Source organism: Lynx rufus, unplaced genomic scaffold (assembly GCF_022079265.1).
Source record: "Lynx rufus isolate CCGP_SWC_20201006 ecotype Redwood Valley unplaced genomic scaffold, mLynRuf1.p SCAF_17, whole genome shotgun sequence".
Lineage (NCBI taxonomy): Eukaryota > Metazoa > Chordata > Mammalia > Carnivora > Felidae > Lynx > Lynx rufus.
The window spans coordinates 35,980,037-35,992,580 of NW_025814831.1; positions in this window are offsets into that span (position 1 = coordinate 35,980,037).

A 12,544-nucleotide genomic window follows, 5' to 3' on the forward strand; every position below is an offset into this window, starting at 1 on the left:
TTTGTGATCTTGAAGAGAGAAGTTGGCCCAGTTGGGCAGGGCTCGCTGTAACAGCTCTGTTCTCCCCTAGATGGCGCTGCTAGCCTATTGGGGTGGATTCTTGCGGTGCTCGTCGGTGCGCATGAGCATGCGCGGGAGTGGTGAAATATGGCACCACCCAGCCACCCAGTCTGTTCTCCTGGATCAGCAATTGCGCACCGATCCTCCATCTTCAGTTCTCGTCCACTCCCCACTTTTCTACTCTCCGTGACCAGGCCCCAGGCAGTACCTCTCTCCCAAGTTTTGTCTCAAATGCGGTTGTCTTCCCCGGCCCCTTACTTCTGAAGGACTGCGGCTTTGACCTGCTCCGCCCCTCTGCGGAATGGTCTCACCGAACAATGGCCGAATGAGCAATGGCCGAATGTCAGCTGCACCCAGGAACGCCCACTGGACCCTGCTATTGCCGGTGCCCCGAGACTGTGGCCAGGTGCCACCCGCCCCGCAAAAAGTTCGCGAGATAGTGGAGCAGCAGCTTTTCAGGGTTTATGGAAAATCACAACACACATCTGGCACCAGGCTTTACCCTCAACAACCTTGCCCCAGCACCAGCGAATGTGGCTGCCTTCTGTGGTCTGCTGGGACCAGGTGGCTTCAACAGTCTCTACCAAATGTCCTTCCAGCAGTGGAACCGCTTTTCCCCGTGTGGCCCGAGGACTTCGCGGCCCCCATTCTGTTCCTGGGGATTCACCCTTCCCACCAGAGCACCTCCAGGTATCGAGCCGCAGAGTTGCAGCCTTTGCGCTCCCCTTGTTTACAGTCTTAATGGAACTTAAACCCTCTCCTTTCTCCTTTCTCTCTTTTTAGTTTAGCCCCTGCGGCTGTTTCCAATTTTCCACTTTCTCTCCAGCTGCTTTTGGGGAGGGGTGCTTTCTCCCATATGCTTTCCCCCCTCCCCAGTCTCCGTCCTCTCTCTGCCCACAAAAGAGGTTCCCTACCTTTTGGGGCTTCTTGCTCCCCAAGTTCAGCTCTTCGTGTCACGTACCTGCTGAATTCTGTGGTTCAGGTTGTGCAGATTGTTGTGTTAATCTTCCAATCGGTTTTCTAGGTGTGTAGGATGGTTCAGTGTTGGTCTGGCTGTATTTCATGGACGCGAGACACACAAAAAGCTTCCATGCTGTTCCGCCATCTTGGCTCCTCCCTCAACCATCATTTCTAAAGTAGCCTCTCAAACTCTCCATATCGCATCACTCTATGTTAATTGTCAGATTTTAATTGTCTGCTTTGTTATTTGTGTATGTATTCATGTGTGTCACTGCCCTCTCAATACACACACGCACACACCTCCCACTTGAATTCACTAACCTGTACTAATATAGTAGCCACTAGCCACATGTGACTATTTAAATATGAATTTAAACTAAAATTAAATAAATTTTAAAATATTATTTTTGGGGCATCTGGGTGGCTCAGTCTGTTGAGTGTCTGACTTCAGCTCAGGTCATGATCTCACGGTTCATGAGTTTGAGCTTCACTTCGGCCTCTGTGCTGACAACTCAGAGCTTGGAGCTTGCTTCAGATTCTGTGTCTTCCTCTCTCTCTGCCCCTCCCTTGGTCATGCTCTGTCTTGCTCTCAAAAATAAATAAAAACACTAAAAATATTTTAAAACAAGGTTTAAATATTGTTTCTAAATGATGATAGCCACATTTCAAGTTCTCAATAATCACATGTAGCTAGTGGCTACCATATTGGACAGCATAGATTTAGAACATCTTCATCACTGCAGAAAGTTGTATCATATAGTACTGCCCTAGAACATAAGCTCCAAGAGAAGAGGAATCTTATATCCCCAATACTTTGAATTTGTATGGGACATACTAGATAATAAATAAATATTTCTTGAATGAATAAGTAATGAGCTTTCAAGAAAATTAAAGAAAAAAAAAACCAAAAACACTGCTGAGCCTTGATACGAATGAGCTTCATAAAAGTGAATGGCAACATCACTGCTGGTGGAGACCAATATGGCTTTCAAGGGAAGGATGACTTCTATTCTCTTTGCTTTTCCACTGGGCAGTTTCTACAAACATATCTGCCGTTGATTATTCTTTTTGCTTGTTTGGTTTGTTTACTCAAAACACTCAAAAGTAGATCTGCTTGTAAACAAGATTTTAAAAAATTCTCTCATCTTGAGTGGTGGCTTATTTGGCTTACAAATAAGAACTTCTAGTAGGGGTCTGTTGAGAGGTTGAGGGAGGACAGATGGGGTGTGGGTTTAATATTATCTTCTGTGTGGTATGGTATTTGCTCTGGATGTCTAAAGAGACACTGTTATCAATCTCACATCTTTAGTAATCATTTCTCTATGCTTTGATTAATGTGGGTGTACAATGTGTCTGATGTAGCAGCATGTGTCTGAAACATTCTGAGCAAGAGGGATCAAAAAGTTTTTTAATTTTAAAAATGAATTTTAAATAGGCTAAAAAGAATGAGATTATTTAATATAACAGGTAAGATACTATATTACTGCATTAGAAGAAAAAGCATGGAAATATATCTTTGTCAGACTTGTAGGACAAATGGAACCAGTATATTTTTAAACTATTAAATCCTTGGCTATAAGCGTCCTGTTCTGTTTTCAGCTTATCACAACCAGGTTAAGATTTAAATTTGTGAGTGTCTGCTACAGTGCTTAGCATATAAAAAAATCAATGTTGGTGTCTACTCCATCCCATTCCTCTATTTAATACTCAGATATATGTCAAAGCTCCTACAAGGAAGCTCATTGATTAGCTAATGGAGAATTATTACTTCAGGGCACTCATGATTGAAAAGCTAGGGACGGACAGGCAATCTGGAGACCAGTTCAGAATGGGTGAACTTGATGAACTTGAATAATATTTATTAAAACAGCCATTTCCTATTATGAAATTGACCACAGAGTGGGGTTAGGGCACTGTGGAAATGGAGGATTCATAACTTTGTCTGAAACAGTGTACAGATGCTCTGTGCACTGTTACCTAATTGGAATATACTATTTCCAAATCATAAACTTTATGGCTTTAGAATCATCGCTAATGTTTTTACATGCAATTGAAATAGAGGAAAATACAGGGAACTAGATAGGACTTCTTTGCTGTAAAACAGAATAAAGAGGGTGTGTGTGTGTGTGTGTGTGTGTGTGTGTGTGTGTAAGGGAGAGTGCAGAGAGAGGGAAGGAGGAGAACAAGTAGAAATGATGGTGTATGCCTGATATCAGAATTCAAAAAAACAGAATCTTGAACGGATTCAGAAAGTTCCATCCAGATTCTAGACTGGATCTTTTCCTCTAACTCTCCAGCACAGAGGGGCATCTCAGCATTTCTGTCTTGTGTTCAGTGGCCCAAGCTTAGGCCTGAGAGTGATTAGCTCTTCTGGTAGAGGTGAGGTTACCTCATCCCTACTGCGACTCTGATGAGAGGCAAGAAAGGAGCATGAGGGCTGCAGCACATTGATACCTTGAACCTTGATGAGTAGTGCCCTCTTTAAAGTGACCCAATTTCACATCCCAATGTAGGAAGAAGGAAGTCTTTAGGCCATGGACAAAACTAATGAAGAAAAAAGTGTGTGCTTTTTGGGGGTTTGCCCTGCACACTCCACCTTCTAGAACATCTCCTCTATTAGAGACAATATTTCTTCAGGGAAGTCCCCATATTCTTCCTTGCTTTGTGTGTTTTTCTGCCATGAGTGGGAAAAGAGGAGAAGATAGTGAGGAGAGCAAAGTCAAGGTGAAAGGGATAGGGATAAAAAGGAAGGGGCAAAATATGGCAGTAAGGGACATTTGTGAGGTTCCAGATAGGCCTGGAAATCAAGACCCCCATGGCCCTGCTTATAGAAACATATCTGGTTAATATATATTTAGATAGCTGATATAGATAGGTAGACAGACAGACAGACATATATACATCTACACATAATACATATGCAGGCCTGAAATGTAACTTGAAAAAATGTACTCTCTGTAAAAATGATATGTTAGCCCTTCCTGTGTGGAGCCACAAGAACTCCCATCTTTTTGCCTTTGAACAGTTGCAGTGGGTCTGGATAAAAAAGGACAGGTTTCTGGTGGAGGAATAGGGTTGTGGGATGGAAAAATAGAGAGAAGGGGGATGGAGGAAGAAGGACAGAAGGCAAAAGCTTTTGCCAGGGGTGCTACCCAGGGATCTACTTAGATGCTGTAGGCAATGGCAGAACCAAGTGTGTGTCTTGAACTGGCCCCATGGCTCCTCTCCTAGATTTGAAAATAGGTTTCCTTCTGAGTTGAGATCATGACCTCATAGCACCCACTTTGTCTCCACTTTTCTTTTTTCCATTGACTCCTTTTCCCTTTTTCCATCTCTCTCCAACAGTTGTGCAGAGAAGGAAGTTGCGATAGCAGCTCTCATTTTGATTCTTTCTGTCTTTGGTCTCAAACTTCTTATCCTAGGAAAAGCTTTGAAGACCCTGCAAGACTCATGGCCCTATTTCACCTTTGCCAGGCACTCACTGTTCCCAGAAATTGAAGGAAGGAAAAGGATTAATGGCATTATTTTGCTGACTTTGTTTCAACTCAACCCTGAACCAAAAGGTAGATGGAAGACAATGGAGAAATAAAGGTTGGGCAAATAAACAACTGTTCTCTTTTCGAGAAAATCTCTGCATGACAAATCTCAAATTGGACAAAGTAGGATTAGCACTTTATATTGCATAAGCCATCTGTCACTGCAGGTTCAGGAAATCAAATGGCAGATCTAAAATCTCTAAGGGATATGTTATTCTACAAATGATAAGAGAAAAATCTGTGATCTGGGTGTTGCAGAAATCAGAATTATGGGGTCAGAAGGAGCTGATCTAATTGTCCAGTTGCTACACCCTAAAACCTAATCAATATACTATACTCAGACCCATCTCTCTTCAACCTCTGTTATCACGACTTCCCTACTCTAGAAATTTCATCCTCTTCCTATTTCAAATATTTTCTTTTTTCCTACACGCTTTCTTCCAAATTGACATTCCTGTAAATTTTAAATGAGGACTTCAAAGCCCAGCTCTACCTTCCCATTGTCCGTCTGTAAGACCTCTGTTTTAGTGAAAGCATATGCCCATAAATGCACCATGATCAGCTTGCTCTGTCCCTTGCCTCTTTTGGGCTTGATCTTTTCCCTCTAGAATGTGTTGCTCTATATTCAACTTCATCTGCTCCAAAACAGTTCAACTTTGGCTCAGTTCACATTCTCTAACTTCAGTGCAGCCATCCCTAAATGTAGCTTCATTGATATCTCTATAATCCAACACTCTATAGCTCTTAAAAGACTATAGTCTAGCTCTTGATTATATGCACTTGCTCACTTTTCAAATAACATAACATGCAAAAAAAGCCTTATAGTCTAAAAAGCGTAACAGTGTCTGGCATATAGTAGCCATCCAATAAGTATTAATTAATTCATTTCCTTCCTCATTATTATTGCATACTAATTGTTTTCTACCCAACATTGTTGACAGTTAATAAAGAAAATGATAATTTTATTCCCTTTTCTGTGTGTCCTCCATAGGGCCTGGCACCCTGGAGAGCACTCAGTAGATAATCAATAGATACTTACTGACTGAATGATTGATCAACTAATGCACTTTGCATTTGGATTCCAAGTACAGAAGGCCTTGAGGATGTCTTGGTTTTCCTCCAAATGATCGGAAATTGACCTCTACTACTACATTACCTCTATTACTGCTCTTTTGCAGATGAGAAATTTTAAATACAGAGAAAATTTAAGTACTCCCAAAGTCAAACAGGACATTAGTGATAGCTACAAGCTAAGAATTAGAGGGCAGTCATCCTCATTGCCAGTCCACTGAATTTAGAGTCATTGAGTCATTTTTTTCTGACATTGGTAACTTTTGTCCAATCTCTGATGCATAAACTATAGCATGTTGCTATATGACTCTGCTTCTCTATTTTTTTAACTTGTTTAATTTTGAGTGACTCTGGCTAGTAAAAATGTATTATTATCTATCATGATAGTTCAAACTTTTTTATTTTATTGAGGTACAAGTGACATATATCATTATATTTGTTTCAAGTGTAAAACATAATGATCTGATATTTATATATATAGCAAAATGATTACCTCAGTAAGTCTAGTTGGTATCCATCATGATACATAGTTATAATTTTTTTCTTGTGAGAAGAACTTTTAAGATCTATGGTGATTGCTTTTTGTTTCTTTTTGGCCTTTTAAAGTCAGTAACTGTGTCTTATATGACCTTACTTACATTTTTTTGGTGTCTAGCATTTTACCAGACATTTAATATATGCTCAATAACTATTTGTTGAATGGATGAATATTATCAGATAAAATGATCTTTTTAGGGTACCAAACAACATACCTAAGTCCTCTTTATGGCATTGAAAGGAGTTAAATTTATAAATAACCTTATTTTATTCATAGCAATTCTTAACATTAAATTATAATTCCCTTGCCTAATTATTGACCTTTAGGGATTACACAAGAAATTGAACTACTATATAGCATGGTTCTTGGTTTGACTCCTAAACTATAGGCTAACCTAGGCTTTAATTTTCAATCTACAGATAAGAGTATAACTCTTACACATTTAAGGAAAGAAAATAACCTCTTCCAACTGAAATAAGAGGTAATTTAAGGAGACAGAATTATTGGCCCCAAGTTAGCAAAATGCATTTTATCCCTGACTCATCTGTGCTGTATGGATTTCATAACTGATGATTAGCTTCTCTTAATCAGTTGAACATCCATTTAAGGGACAAATTGATTAGCTCCTTGCATAATTAACAGAACACTAAGTACCATCACTTTGAGTTGAAAAAATTGTTTTGATTAACAGTAAATATGCAGTTTAATGTTAAGACATTAAATGGTGTTATCTCAAATCACTCTTAATCTGTTTTTTTTTCCCCAAAATGTTAAGGAGGTGTTTGCAGCTAGCTCAGTGACCAATGTTTGCAATTCCCAAAGCATTTTCATTTTTTTTCTGGCCTGCATTGAATTTAATATACCTTTTCCACAGAGAAAAAGAGCATAAACAAATGTGTGAATAATAACATTAGTATGTGATCAAACTCTCAGTTTGTACTCTCTGCTTAGTGAAATGGCAAACACAGCTCTGAGGCATAGAACAAGGAAAATAGTTAAATATTAAACTTTTACAAATCATTTCAAAAAGAATTGGTGAAGAATTAAAGAAGAGTTGGCAAGAATGTTCAAACAGAGAGAAGGGTTAGTAGAGGCAGCAGGATCCATACAGGACAAGGTTCACAAGCTGGTTGAAATCACAGAGTTAAAAGAGTAGGAGCACGTAAGACAGTAGCAAAATAAAAGATGGGAAAGGCTCTTCTTGTGGAATTCAGGTCAGAGGAGATATTCTGATGGGAAAGAAGAACCAAGCAATGAATTTTACAATCCATAGGGGGTCAGCAAAGTTGTTGAAAAATGAGCTATGTCAGTAGTCCACAGAAAGATGCATTAAATTGCACAAACACATAATTAAAGCTAAACATTCAGAATGTTAAGGCCGTACCATCCTGAGCCAGATGGTAGTTGATTCTGACTACACCTTGGGCACTAAGGACCTAATTATTCTTTTCAAGGAAGTGTGCAGGTGTTAGTGCTGGAGTTAGTGCTGAGCAGGACAGGTTAATGGAGGTGCTGGGATATTTGAAATTGATGAGGCCTGAGGCAAGTTTCAAATACTATTTGAAGAAATTTAGGAACTCATGGACATGCAAGGAATTTGGTTAGGCTTTTTCTGAAAGTCTACATGTACTAAATATTAATCTTTTAAATTCATCTCAAATCACTAGTCCCTGTAAGGATTAGTTTAAAAGAGGACTGTTTTGTAGACTTGAATCAACAGGATGCTCAAAAACTAGTCAAAAATCATCATTTATTTTAATATTACTATTCTATCAGTTCAATAAGAGATGTTTGGGGGCGCCTGGGTGGCGCAGTCGGTTAAGCGTCCGACTTCAGCCAGGTCACGATCTCGCGGTCCGTGAGTTCGAGCCCCGCGTCGGGCTCTGGGCTGATGGCTCAGAGCCTGGAGCCTGTTTCCGATTCTGTGTCTCCCTCTCTCTCTGCCCCTCCCCCGTTCATGCTCTGTCTCTCTCTGTCCCAAAAATAAATAAACGTTGAAAAAAAAAATTAAAAAAAAAGAGATGTTTGGCTGTGACAATGTAAGCATTACTTGAATGGTAGCAGAGACCAACTATCTGCCAAGAAACGGCCAAATAACATGAATTCCAGTAGACTAGCTTCTCAAACATTAATGTTCATAAGTACCTGGCTAGCAAGGTGAAAATACAGATTTCTCAGATTGTCCTTGGTGATTCTGATTCCGTAAGTTTGGGTTGTGACCGGAGATTCTGCAATTTTAACAGATACTGATAAGAGATCCATGGACCATCTTTTGAGAATCACACACAAGCCGAGTTCCTTGAAGTTAAGGATGACTATTTTTTATCATCACTTTAAGGACTTTAAGGTGATGATGCTTGACAATCATTAACAATCATTTGTTAAGTGAATGAATTACTTGTTGAACTTTTACATCTCATGATTATTTCTCATACTGGTTTATTCTCCCTTAGTATCATAGTATTTTCAGGTTCCACTATGTTTGCCCAGAAGTTCTATATCTAAACTCTTCATATTAAACAACAGAATCATGTTTAATAGTTGGGGTCAGTGTGCATTCATTTATTCAACATTTAAAAAATATTTCTCAAGCTCACACTATGTAACAGGGACTGTTCTAAACACTTGAGACATATCTGTGAAATGAACAAAGATTGTTCCCTCATGGAGCTTACATTCTAGAAGGACACATGTATCTACTTCTAACCCAGAGGTTTTAAAATTATTTTCTGAGAATATAATTATGTGTTGTAAGTTCTTCACACCAAAGAGTTTCTTATAGAGTCCTGAATTAAGTAAAAAATTCATTTTGGCAACTTCTGAAGCTCACCAAGGAGAAGAAAGATTGGTTTAAAGCACCAGGGAGTTTTATTTTTGCACATAAATATTTATGTGTGTAAAGGGGTGTGTGGTTAATTATAAGCGACAGGAGGAGAATGACAGATGCTTAGATCCTCTGTCCCCATGGAGAGACAGACCTTGCTTGTTGGAGTGTAGTGGCACATCGTGTGGTCTGTGTACTGAATCACTGATTTAAATATTGCAGCAGCTGGAGTGCAAAGTATATCAGCAAATACTACAGGAGGAGGAGCGTGTGTGTCCTGAATACAAAATAAGAATGGAATAGGTTTGCACAGTCACATTGAGCAAGGCTGTAGATGGCATTTTGCTTTTTACATTTCAGTTTAAAAGGAGAGCTGGAGAAGGGTGACTGGACAGTCCAGAGGACACAGGCAGATATTTAAGTGGAAGGCTTGGTATTCCTTCCTAAATCCTAAATTTCTATTCCCTGAGGGGGGTGGGGAGAGAGAGAGAGAGAGAGAGAGAGAGAGAGAGAGAGAGAGAGAGGAGGGAGATTCTCATTCTGCCAGGGAAAATCTATTCCAAGAATTCATCTCCATAATGAAAGCACTAAACCAAACAAGGATAGTCCCTATTTCAGTGCTCAAGGGGAAAATGAGAAGGAGAAACTAGTTTTCCTTAGCAGCTTTCATTTTAGTGGTTCTACTTTTGGTCTAATATGAAGTTCAAAATCTTTTTCTCACTTTTCCTTTAATAAATAGTATCTATAAAGGCCCGCTAGTTTATACAGACCACACCCTACCTTATTTACTAATATTTTCCTAATTTACAGATTAGAAATTGAGGTGCAGAGAGTTCAAATGCTGTTGCACAAGATCACTCATTTATTAAATAGCAGAATGATGACTACATTCAAGTCTCTGATTACAAAATCTGTTCCTACCATCATACTGCCTCTTATTACCCTTATTCCTTCTTTAATTTTATTTTTACTTAAAAAAATGTTTTATTTCTTTTTGAGAGAGAGAACACCAGCAGAGGAGAGGCAGAGAGAGAGGGAGACAGAGGATCCAAAGCAGGCTCTGTGCTGATAGCAGCAAGCCTGATATGGGGCTCAAACTCATGAACTGAACCATGAGATCATGACCCGAGCCGAAGTTGGAAGCTCAACTGACTGAGCCACCCAGGGTCCTCATTCCTTTTTCTTTTTTTTTTAATTTTATTCATTTATTTTGAGAGAGAGTGAGAGCAGGGGGAGGGGCAGAATCAGGGAGAGAGAGAGAATCCCAAGCAGGCTTCACACCTGCAGTGCGGAGCTCGACGTGGGGCTCGAACTCACAAATTGTGAGGTAGTGACCTGAGCCAAAAGCGAGTCGGACACTGAACCAACTGAGCCAGTCAGGCACTCCTCCTACTCCTCCTTTTGTGATTGTTGTTGTGTTTCTTTTCCCCTTTAAAATTCTCCAATTTAGAAATGACAGGAAAGCTGAGGGAGTGAGGTTTTGTGGGTGGGAGGTGAAGAAAATGGTTAACACTGATGGGTAGAACTTTTCTACTTACAGATAATGTGTTGAAATGAAGTAGGAAAAAAAATAAAGAGCAGCTTTAGAAGTATGAATTCAAACAGTAAATGAACAGATACATTACATACTTGAAACAACGAAATAGCTAAAAATGTTAACTCCCTTTCTCAATATTCTAAATGTCTATGCTACTGCCTATACTGAAGATTTCACATCATCTCATAAACTTCTTGGGAGAGACCACCTGACTTAAAAATATCCCCTCAAAATTCTGTGATATCCACAAAAACAGCCACCTCAATCTCAACCTGCAAATGTCAATGATGGTTGTCAGAAATTATGGCCCATAGTATTTAATATGATAATCCCTTGTGAGTCTGAGTCATAGCTCACCATCCATGTTGACGCCAGTGAGTTTGTAGTGTTCATGTGGAAACAGCAGGGAATAGTGAGCTGGATTCCATTCTGCCTCATGCCTCATCAACCAGATGGTTGGCTGTATCAAAGCCAGTAATGCTGATGTCAGAGGCGAGAGAACACAGCTGGATTTTCAGGTTCAAGGGGAAAGAGGGAATCTATAATGCTGAAAGTTTGGGAGGAAATTGCCTTTGGACTAGTGGATAGAGCCAACTAGAAGGGATGGAGAGTTTTTAATGTTAAGTCCTGCAGCAACATTTCTGTGTAATTGCTTTTTGGGCCATGGTAGGATTTGAATCCTCTTTATCTCACACCTGCTAACAGACTTACTGGTGCCAGTCAGCTAGTTATCGTGCACCAGATCCAGAAGGGATTTTAGCACTGACACATGAGACTCCTACCAACTCCTGTATCTTATTATCCCTGGTATTTCTGGTGACTAGCTTGAAATCCAAAAAAAATGCAAGGATGGAAATTAGCTTAGAAGATTAGCTCCTAGGAAGCTTTATCTTGTTGATAAAGATTTTATTTTACAAGTAAATCAGTGTAATTTTGCACCTGGACTAGGGTGTGAAAAAGGTGACACCTGCTTTTTGTTCTGGCTTGGTCATACCAGAGCTAGCAGGAAACCTGACTGCAGGCACATGGGTCAGGGGAGAGGCGACAGGTCTGTTTCCCTATCAGGACTTACACAATATAGGAAATTTGGACAGAGGGCCTCAGTCTTTATTCTCTCATAGTTGCTGCTAAGATGTTCATTCTCCAAGCCACTTTGGTCCATATAAATATGAACACTCTCTTGCAGCAAACTTGGTCATGGTTCCAAAGGCCATGGTACCTGGTATCCATGTGTTGTCACATCATGGGCCATCCATGTTGACAACTTGTGGGCCACTGCATGGGAGTGACGTCTAAGTCTTCTATCTATACCTGAAACAGGGGCACCTGGGTGGCTCAGTTGGTTGAGGGTCCGACTTCAGCTCAGGTCACGATCTCCCGGTTTGTGAGTTTGAGCCCCGCGTCGGGCTCTGGGCTGATGGCTCAGAACCTGGAGCCTGCTTCCAATTCTGTGTCTCCCTCTCTCTCTGCCCCTCCCCTGTTCATGCTCTGTCTCTCTCTGTCTCAAAAATAAATAAACATTATACCTGAAACAAAAAATGTCTCCCTTTCTCTTCCCCAAATTTCTGCTCTACAGGTATCTTTCTCTTTCATCAGAGTTCGGGCCATTAATCTCTGTTTTCCAAGCACTAGCTTCCTCCTAAACACAGATCTGGGTATGAGGTTGGGGGAGTGAGTGGAGAGTTACTTTCAGGGTCTCTTCTGAAGCACAAAAATCTACTAAAATAATTCCCACAGGGCAAAGGAGGCTGATCACAGAGACATGATTATTCTTGGAAGGGAGGTAGGATAAGGAAACTTTCCCTTTTATTCTATGTATTCTCCTACTGCAGCAAGAACAAGGTAACATTAATATCTCAATGAGTCATCCTGCCACAGAGAAGTGGATGACCTGTAGGTTACTGAGGTTCAATGAGGACTTGTGGGATATGCACATACTATCTATGATTGAATCAAGCTTAGGAGTGTAGGATCAGAGAATGATTGAGCAACGAATTGCAGATGAGTGCTTGATACAG